This window comes from Echiichthys vipera (genome assembly GCF_963691815.1).
Source record: "Echiichthys vipera genome assembly, chromosome: 4".
NCBI lineage: Eukaryota > Metazoa > Chordata > Actinopteri > Perciformes > Trachinidae > Echiichthys > Echiichthys vipera.
Window position 1 is genome coordinate 14,865,498 of NC_139829.1, and position 11,359 is coordinate 14,876,856.

Here is an 11,359-nt window from a genome sequence, read left to right on the forward strand (position 1 = left end):
ATCTTCGTGTAGATGGGCTGGCTATCACTTTCTTATTCAGTTAATTTCTAACAACAAAGGTTTGCCAAGGACCAACACCCAGCAAACCAACAGAAACTCTGCCAATTTCCGCCCAGCTCAAATAAGCCCTTCCGCCTGTTCCTTCATGCCTCTGGCTTTCTTGGAACAGACAACACACTCAATCAATTATGCAAATGTAACAAGTATGAAGAGTGTTTAACACATGGACAGTTAATTCAGTGTATGCACTGTAGAGTCATTTATAGGGAGCCGGAAGGGTTAAAGCTAAGTGGAGGAAAGCAGCCAGTTAGAGCAACACAAAGTGGAACACTGCATGCATCCATGGGTGTGTGTGTGTGTGTGTGTGTGTGTGTGTGTGTGTGTGTGTGTGTGTGTGTGTGTGTGTGTGTGTGTGTGTGTGTGTGTGTGTGTGTGTGTGTGTGTGTGTGTGTGTGTGTGTGTGTGTGTGTGTGTGTGTGTGTGTGTGTTTGTGTGTGTGCAAGACAGAGAGAACATGGAACAACACACTGGAGCAAGTGATCAGCAACTGATTACATTTTCAATTAGCCATGCTGTGAGTAGAGCATACTGGACCATACTGCACGGTGAGAAAGATTAGGTCTCTATAGTACACTGAATATCATTTATCATCTCCTATAAACAGGGGGCGATATGTTCCAACTTAACAAGAAAGGATGGCGAGCAGTGAGCAAGTAAACTGCTGGCTCGAATACATAAATACAGAAGATACATGGAAATTTAGACGTAGGTTTGCCATCTCCTTTCATCCTGTATAGTATAATTCAGTACGTTTTGTTAGATCAATGAAAGGCATTTATCAAGTTATGATTTCAACGTCAGAGGGTCAGGGAAACTGTAACCAAAAGAGACGAGAGGGTTGAAGCGTCAAAAGGTTAAGTAAAATGTTTATACAAAGAGGGAGTTGTGTAATTTGTTATGACATGTTAGAATATCTTCCCGTTTCTTTTTTCACCTTCTGAATCACAACAGACTCCCACTGAATCTGAAAAGGGAGCCAACTTGAGTAGAGCTAAAATCAGCAAATGTGCCATATAACATCTATGATGGACAACTCCATTAAAATACAAACTTCTTTGATTGTGCTGACCTAAAGCAAAATGTGCTCAGACACATACGCACACTCATGATTATTCCTTTTTCAATGTTCCACAACTAGCGGGTTTGTCATTAAGCATTAAGGTAGCGTAATTGAGGCAGCTGTAATTTAGAAAGATGTGGGATCTGTAAAATGGGTTAAGCATCAATAAATCACAACCAGATGAGAGGGGTTTGATGCTTTCTCACAATTGTTTAAAAAAAAAAAAAAAAGCCCACCAGCCCACACACCAAGGACGTGCATCAATAAAGCATGGCTTTTATAAAATATTCATAAATACACACACTATTGAATGCTGGGTATTGACACTGTCTGAATGAGGACCAATGGTTAACAGCAGCTGACCGGTTTCATTGTTTATAACAGAGGGCCAATTCATTTGTACAGGAGCCGTGTATCAATTATTAAAACCCACTGTATTCAAACTGCATCTGTCCTTAACTCGCAAAAGTAAATACTAACTCTCATTCTCGCTCTCTCTCTAACACACACATACATACACGCACACACACACACACACACACACACACACACACACACACGCATATATATATATATATATATATATATATACTGTATATATATATATATATATATCTATATATATATATAGATATATATATAGTGTGACAAATCCACATCAGTTACACACAATGCCATCCCCATTGCTATTGTTGGGGGATCGGCGGATCAAATGCTCCGTAGAGCATTGCTCCAAATACAAGCAACAACTCTGGTCGCCCTGCTCTATTCTGCCTCTCACAGGCTGCTGTGACAAAGGTAATCATGCTGTAATTCATGTATTTAGCACAACAACATGTCAATGTACAATGTGTGGATTAGCACTCTGGTTTGTGGTGTTGTAGCTTTTATGAAACACCGTGGTGAGATTTACAGCCATGCAACATCTAAAAAAAAAAAATGCCTCCAGGACATTTGAATGCCTTGAGGCTCATATTGTAGGACGAGCACTGGGAAATCTGTTATTTTACATTCAAGATTTATGTGTGATGACCAGCAAAGAATGTATACTCACTACAAAAAGACATAAAGGCACAGATTAAAAAAAAACATGCAACACACAAGAATACCAAATATTTAAAATTATTTCAAGAAAAACAGATGAAATACAAGACCCTTTCCTCTCATAACTGGCATGACATATTTCCATTTGTATCTCTTTTTTGTTAAGGCTGATACTAGAATCATGTTTCTATGTGCTGCTGCTGCAAATCAGCTGACAACCTCATTTTGCTGTGGGCATTCAATACTCCTTAGATTCCCCCATTTATAGCATCACCCTTGCACACTTGATAATCTATAACCTACATTCAGAGTTGTTGAATACGTTTTTCCAGTGCCTCTGGGAGGGGGGGTCTTTCATACTGGGAGAGGAGAGGAGAGGAGAGGAGAGGAGAGGAGAGGAGAGGAGAGGAGAGGAGAAGAGAGGAGAGGAGAGGAGAGGAGAGGAGAGGAGAGGAAAACACAGGAGAGGAGAGGAGAGGAGAGGAGAGGAGAGGAGAGGAGAGGAGAGGAAAACACAGGAGAGGAGAGAACCACTGGGAGTGACTGGGTGTTGGCAGTCATGCTGCTGGATGTGGTTTGTGAGGCCTCTATCTCCTCCCAGCTTGTTAAAGAAATAATGTGCAGTAGCACTTCATTTAATGGCACATCCACTTCTGAGTCTGGAGCAATTTTGACTCCTGGTCAGAATTATAAACATTTGATTGATCTTTTGGACAAGAGTAATGCTGACCACTCTGCCTCCTGGTAGAAATCCCTGAACACACCCTAGTCAGTCTGAAGATCAATAAAAAATGAGTAACTGATTCACATCATATCTCTGATTCTGATTAGTTTAATAGAAAGAACAAGAACAGAAAGAAAGATCGTAAAGACCGGCTGCATCATGGGTCTACATGTAAATTGCTGCTCTTATTCTGAATTTCCAATCATTTGAAAATAATGGCAAATCCCATCATGCACTGTAATATTTCCACTTCAGTGTTAAATCGTTTTCATAACAAATCAGGCATGGCTGAGCTATTTTATTAGGCTACTATAAATACAGCAAATTTTCATTTTTATTGACACATTATACAACTGGTAGTGTTGTGGCTGTAGTTTTAGGCTTCTGCATCTGTGGAGAGTCAACGAGGTTGGAAAATGGCACTGTTGGACGGAGGACCAAGAGGACAATAATCGGTCCGAGACCTGCAAGTTCCCACAGCACATTTCTTATTTGTTGTATACTGTATGTGTCTGATGCCCGGGACGGTTTACATAAGTTTACTTGCGTTTAGACTCATTCTGGTCCGCAATAGGTCTTTTGAAACTGACACTTCATTATTTCATATAGGTAAACAGCACAAGAGGGATTACGCATGGAATTGTGGACCGTTTATATCGGCAGAAGGTGTTTTTCTTGCAGGAAAGCATAAACAGTACTTATTGGAATTGGAAAAATAGGCACTTTATGATTTTTTTATAACTTTAAAAATGCGTTTTGAATACGCGAAATCACCAAGTTCATACAGTAAACCTGTGAAGCGTGTGCACTTGTCGCCCGGCAGCCCGGCCGTACAAAAAACAAGCCTCCGGGGCTGGAGAAAGACTGGTACAGGCTATAAGCGCACCTAAAGTTTGAAATAACCAATGAAATCTTACCTTCAGCTCATGAATGGATATCTCTCGGAGTGGTTTTACAGCTCTGTCTTTTAGTAATCCATGAGGTATGGCTGTCAAAGCAGTTCAGACGGTGCCCGTTTCAGAATAACAATACGAGCGCTACTTTTCTCATGCGCTTCTTTTTGTTACATGCCGCGCTGAAATCACACCTCTTCAAATCGAAATATCCATCGGAAATCCAAACTAGAGAGGGAAAAACGACGTTTAGGCTCTTAAACTCCGCTCAGGTAAACTGAACGAATCGGGTGTCCCAGAACTAGCTACGGAGCTGAATGCAGTCCCTTCCACAAAAGCCGACGGTCATCCTATTTGGAGATGAAGCTTCTTACTAGACTGGAGCGGAGCGCAGCGATCCCAGCTGTCACCCACCCGCTACACACACACACACACACACACTCTCTCACACTTACATAGGGAGGAGCTACGTCTCTGGAACGGGAGGTATTGTGTCAATGGGTGCCAGTTATGGACAACTGTATTTCTATTTTTACGCAGAGGCATTTCATAAGAATGCGCGTCGAGAAGGAGAAGCGAGCGATATTAATAGTTTCGACACGGAATGAAAAAATAAAAGAAAAATGTACAGAGCTTGTTTTTCAATTCCAATAAGATTAACTGGCGTTTGGTCTGCTGGCTCTGTGTCATGCGAATTGTCAGTTATTCTGAAGACAAAATAAAGATGCAGGTCGTTTTGTCACAGCCGATGCGAATCGGAATGTGATCAGGTTCAAAGCCTCTCTTGTATGTTCTCTCTGGACTGCTATTTCTTCCCTGGTGGTCCCCCCTGGTCCCATGCGCGCGCGTGCACACACACACACATACACACACACCACATACAGGAGCACACGCTTTGCCGTCATTAGGTTTTTAACAAATGGGCCCTTACTTCACTTGGCTACGATCTCATCAGAGAGAGATAAGCTGAAGTCTGAAAACAAGTTCGAAAAGTTGTTGGCTTACATTTCTGGTACATTTAGGCTACAATCTGATGTCAGGGATGCATGCTCCACATATTCTCTCTCTTTCTCTCTATCTCTCTCTCTCTCTCTCTCTCTCTCTCTCTCTCTCTCACACACACACACACACACACACACACACACACACACACACACACACACACACACACACACACACACACACATTGTCCTAGCCTTAAACCCAGCCAAAATCAACATCAATTTGTCAGATTGGAAACTGCAAGCCTGCTACAAAACACAAACCTACTTCTTGGGCATGCAAGCACATACGGTATATTACCTTGTGCACACACCTGTGTGAACATCTAGATATATGTGTGTAAGCTCCAGAGGGACAAAGCTAATGCGTGCAAGGCTTTGGGCTTATTATATAATAACAGGTCACCTGTGAAAGCAGTAGTGTGTGTGTGTGTGTGTGTGTGTGTGTGTGTGTGTGTGTGTGTGTGTGTGTGTGTGTGTGTGTGTGTGTGTGTGTGTGTGTGTGTGTGTGTGATTGTGCTCCTGAGTAGTGGCCTGTCAGGCTCTATTGCTGTCTTGTTACTGTAACAGCTCTGTACAGTGCTGCCTCTACAGGCCCAGTGCCAAAGACTATAATGTTGCTTTTTAATGTAAACTAATGCACTCATGTCTGCCAATCCTTTCCTCATCTGATATCATTTAATTTACTTTAAAAGCAAAATTAATTTACCATCATGCAACTGAACCAACAGGTGGGGATGTGCTGCACGTAATGGAGAAAACATAATTATTCTGATGTTTCTCTCAGGCAGATTTGGATTTGGTTTGTGCGGTAATAACTTATTTGGCAATTATACCTTCAGTGTGTTCACACAGTATATCGTACATCTTACTTTAGAGTATAATATACAGCAGGCTTGTTTGAGTTCGTTAAAATTATGTGTGAGAGATATGCTGATGACACATGCAGGTGAGTCATTATGGATACTATACACAGAAGCAGATGAGAAAAAGCATTTTGATCTGCTAACATCAATGCAAATACTGCAAGCCCTAACAAAAACAAGCTACATACAAAGCTTCTGTGTTTCACACTCCAATAGTCTTTAATCTCTCTCTCTCTGTCTCTCTCTCTCTCTCTCTCTCTCTCTCTCTCTCTGTCTCTCTCTCTCTCTCTCTCTCTCTCTCTCTCTCTCTCTCTCTCTCTCTCTCTCTCTCTCTCTCTCTCTCTCTCTCTCTCTCTAACGCTCTCACACACACTTTGAAGTGGAAGTGTTGCTAAGTGTGGGAGGCGGGCAGGATATAATTTGAGCTCAATAATGTCAAGATACACACCAGTTAGTTTGAACTCTGGAAATATGCTCATGTCAGAGCTTATCTCACTTATCTTGCTAAAGATGTCCCAGGCGCACTAGGACTCTGTGTGTAGAGGAGAGGCAGTTGAAATAGAGAAACCATCACATCCCCGAATGGGAAACACACCAGTGACTCTGCAGGGACCCAGCTCAGCTCCATACCCAGGCTTTTTGTTCATCTCCTTACTAGACTGCAGCAGCTCTTATACTCGCATGTCTCCAGTGTCACACAAATCATCTGCTTATTTTACTGGCCTCCCAAAGTTCCCTTCAACTAATTCACACTCTTGTGCTGGCTTGTGAAGATACTAAAAGGAACCGTGCCCACCTTCCTCTAGACAGTGCATAACATTAAAAATTTTATAACAACATGCAGCAATTTCCTGTGTCGCTGACACTTTACCACTCTTTTCCTCCTTTCCTCCCATCGATGAAAAACACACCAGTGGTGAAGAACTCAGATCCTTAACTGAAGTGAAAGTACACTCCAGAGTTAAAAAAAACCTGCTTAAATAAAGTACAGAAGTATAATCAGTAAAATGTATTTAAAGTATTAAAAGTAAAGTTCCTGTTCTGCAGAAAAATAGCCCCTGTGATGGATATAGTATAATCACGACATTACATACATTTGTTACTTTTAGTCTTTGTTGAGAAGATGATACTGAAAATACAATCTGAGATGTTTAGTGGGGCAGTAACCTTTTTGATGGAACTAACAACATCTGAAACATGACAAGGGGCATAAACTAGATAGACTTTAACAATGTGTTGAATTGTATATAAAAATCATAATCTGAAAAGTATACAGCAGTGAAATTGAAATAAATGTTAGAGAGTAAAAATACTTTTCTTCTCTGAAAAGTATTCAGTAACATAAATACTCCACCACAATCAATTATATCTATATACTAACGTAAAATGTAAAAACCCAGTAAACTATGCTAGGCTGCATATACATACAGTATATGCACATGCTGAAATGTGAACAAAGGTTCACACATGTATTTAAGAACCCATATACACTGAAACAACATGCAGTACAGTGGTGGAAAAATTGAGATCACCACACTTTATAAACATTCCATAACAAGTAAAGCCCCTGTATTCAAAATGTTACTAAAGAAAAGTATTATCAACTAAATGTACTTTGTAAAAACAAAGTACTCATTATACAGAGTGGTGCTTTTATTGTCTTATTATTACAGATGTTTGCATCAAGCATTTACTGTGTAGCCTACAGTATATGTTGTAGCTTGTCAAGGTGCTATTCTCAACAACTTTATAAACTATTGGGTATTTTAATCTATAAGAAGTATCATAAGATGACCATATGTTTTGAATGATAAGTAAAGTATAAAGCAGCATAAAATGAAAATCAAAACTCAGTACTCAACCTCAAAACTATAGGCCTACTTAAGTAAAGTGCTTGTAATTGGTTACATTCCACTTCTGCAGTAGACATCCTTAAATTGAATATGTGTGCATGTTTATAATTAATGAGATAAAAAATAATAAAATAAACATCCAACGTCCATCTGAAACCTGCTGAGCTGTGTGGTTTACAGCTGCAAGAGCATCGTTTGTTAAAACTGCCATTGCTGCCAGAGTCCTAATGGCTGCTGGTCACCAGTGGATCATACAGACAGCTGATAAAGACACAGAGCCCATTTACAGAGGTAACTGCCATTGTTCTGTTGCAGGCCAATCACTGAACCTGTCTGTTACCTCTCCTCTTGGTACTTTAATGGCCACTGCAGACTGTTTGCTTTCACTTAAGGGTGTAAAGTGGAAAAGAGTAAACATACAGTTACATCTAGAAATTGTGGCCAACATACTGCTGATTGCTAAACTTTTCCATATGTGACTTCCGGGAGCACGGCAGCATTCATAGCATCGACTGTATTATGCTGTTTCTGTCATCTCATAATTGATACTAACTTGTGGATCGTGCTGAAAACAGACAGGAAAGTGAAGATTATAGGATCTAGTGGAACCCTGGTAAACAGCCACAGGCTGGAAAGTGATGCTGTGAATTTTGGAACATTGTCCAGGTTCAGTACACTGTGTATGTAAGTCTGCAGCACTTCCAGGACTATAAGAGGGGTCAAAACATAACAGGAGTACTAAGGTAGAGGCCAAATTCAGTACAAAGTCGCATATTTTAAGTGCATTCAGATTTTAAGTTATTGCCTTTTGAATCTTAAATTTAATCATTTACGTACATTTCTAAAAGGACAAAATACCTTATTTTAACTGCAAAAAAACGGACTGACTGTTCACTTTAAATGGCATCAGACCAATTACAGTAATCAACAGAAGAGTCTGTGATGATATTAGACAACTGGACAGTTGACAAAGCCAAAGTAGGCTAAAAGTCTGCTTAAGGAGTGGACACAAATGTTTCAGTGAACTAGCTGGAGTTTAAAAGGCCCAAATACTCAAAAACATGTTCTTATCTACACAAAAAACTACCATGCAAACATGAGATAACAGGACATTAGTTCTAAAGAATTAACTTGTATCCCCCACAGGGATTAGGTAGTTTGAATGCTGTAGGTGTATTTATCACTTCTGATGTGTGCATTTTCTCTGGACTCAAATGTTATTTTGTACAAAATTGACAAAGTGTCCCATATTGCAGATATGTAAGAGAAATATCTATGTAAATGTGCAGTTTGTGGTATTTTACCATATGTAGCTTCCTACGTCAATATGATGAACTATAGGAAAGTAAAATGAATAAAATTACAGTATATAATTTATAAGCATTGCCATCTCACACCATCTTTCATCATAAGAAACAAATGTTTATGGAGGTCAGAAAAATGTAAAATAATTGTACAAACTTCACAAATAGGAAAATAAATCATACACCACTGTGTTGCACAGTTAGACATTCTACTCAACCATCTACACAAATGTCAGTATGGCTTGATAGGGGCGAATGATTTAGCTGTTGTCACTGTACATTTTCATTTCAAAACCCTTGAGTCTAAAGCAGAGAAGAAGCAAACAATATCAAAACTGACCAAATATAAAATCTGAACTCATAGAAATGATACAATATGAATTCTTCGGTGTTTATACATCAAAACTAAATGTAATTAAGTGTGTTTAACCTGTGTTTTTAAAACAAGTAGCACATGGGCCACAATTTGCAAAGAACTGCTGTATTAAAGCAACCAAAGCCAAATCCAAAACTATCTTAACACCGGGTAATAGATATAGCAAATGCCCAATTCTTCTAATTATTATTTTGGCTTCTCCCGTTAGGGGTCACCTCTTTGGGCTTCCTCTTTTCCTTTTGCCTTGCAGCTCCATCTTCAGTATCCTTCTCCTGATATACCCAGCATCTCTCCTTTGCACATGTCTAAACCATATCAATACTCGCCTCTCTCTCTTTGCCTACAAACCATCTAACCTGAGCTTGTCCCTCTAATATACTCATTCCTAATCCTCTCCATCCCCATCACTCCCAATGAAAATCCTCAATTCTGCCACCTCCACCTTTGCCTCCTGTCTTTTCGTTACCATTTCCAAACAATACAACATGACTGGTCTGGCTACCAGCAGGTAAAACTTCCCCTTCAGTCTTACTTGGTACCCTTTTGTCGTTAATCACTCCTGACACTCTTCACCTTCAATCTCACCCAGCCTGTACACTTCTTCATCTCTCCTTAGTTACAGATGCCCAGTTATACACGTAAAATAGCTGACGCCATCCCTGTTTGTCTAGTGTAGTGTAGAAGTCTTACTATCGACTAAAAGAAAAGAAAAGAAACTGTTCTAAACTTCAAATTTGTAGGGAAATATTCTGTGTATTAATTTGTGTATTTCCAGTATGCATGAGCACATTTTAACAACATGTGTGTGGGTAACTAGAGAGCAATGTCAGTGTCAGTTTCTACCTAAATCTGCATTTTTTAAAAACTGAACTGGGATACTGCTGCCCCTGAGCTGCTGAATAATGATCATTAGTTATCTCAAGTAGGGGATGTCACTCAAACATGCACTCATATGCATGTATGTGTGCACATTGACACAGATGGACACAATCACATAGATGGATGCATTGCTTTCAGTTGTAAGTGATGGAGCCTGGAATATATCATAGGAAAACCTTGTAGACAGTGACAGTCAGATGCCCTTGTTATAAATTCAATGTTGTAAAGATCCCTCACCCACATACGCAGACACCTATATATGTAGTACAAACACACACACAGTTTTGGTGGATATATATTCATTAGTAGACAATAGTAAGATTTACAGGGAATAAGAATCACCTAGAGTCCCAGAAAGAGCATTCACCTTTTTAGCACCATCCATCTGGCAAGCAACACTTTCAGACAATTTTAATTGGTATCCAAGAAAGATTCTAGTTGACTGAATCTCTCTTTTTTTCCATTAAGTTCACTACTGCTGCTGGCAAAAGGTTTGGGGTAGCTGATTTGCATCCAGAGGTTATTTCTCCTAAACATTTATACAGCCACATAAAGATCAACTACTTCTCACTATTTTCACCTCTAAACACCAACAAGTATAGGCAACCTTTGTTGGGTGTACATGTGTGAATGCTCATTTAACAATTTAATTGTATTTTATCATCATTACTTATAGTTAGCCTCCTGGAATCGGTTTTGCATTGCTATATTGTTGCATATTGGCTACTAACAGGGTCCTGCTTTATTTGACTTTCTAGACATTTCAAAACCATCAGAGGTGCAATTATCTAGATGCTACACTCCCTGTTATCAGTGAATATAAACATATGATGAGTTAGTACAAGGAAAAAATTGTATTTCCATCCTGCCATCAATATGTAGTCAACAGTTGCCAAATATATTGTTGGCCTTGATAGAGATTGGCTCTAAGTGTAAACTGCATATAGATTAGTAACTGTAATGGCAAAATATGTAAAGCATGGCTGAGGAAGATACAGTAAGCAAAGTACTGTAAAACCGACCACACACAAATGCACACACACACACACACACACACACACACACACACACACACACACACAAACACACACACACACACACACACACACACACACATACACACACACACACATGCCCGCTGGGCCTCGCCCCAGCCAGCTTCAGTTTCCTCTGTGCATCTAGGTTTGCATGAAAGCCATAAATAAGTCAGCATTTCTGCATGATAGGTCTGTAACTAGGAGTGACAGTTAGAGAGCATAGTCTTTAGAATCTCAGATGGGACCTCAGATGGGGAGTGTG

The 11,359-nt window shown here is 39.7% G+C and overlaps 1 protein-coding gene across 1 annotated transcript in view; it reads right to left on the reverse strand.

The window, feature by feature from the left end:
• sema6a (sema domain, transmembrane domain (TM), and cytoplasmic domain, (semaphorin) 6A) overlaps positions 1–4,103 on the reverse strand; it is a 100,082-nt gene extending 95,979 nt beyond the window's left edge. The window contains exon 1 of the mRNA XM_083912746.1: positions 3,806–4,103. The gene's annotated coding sequence lies outside the window, so the exon portion shown is untranslated. The remainder of the gene's footprint in view (positions 1–3,805) is intronic.
• Between the last annotated feature and the right edge of the window lie 7,256 nt (positions 4,104–11,359).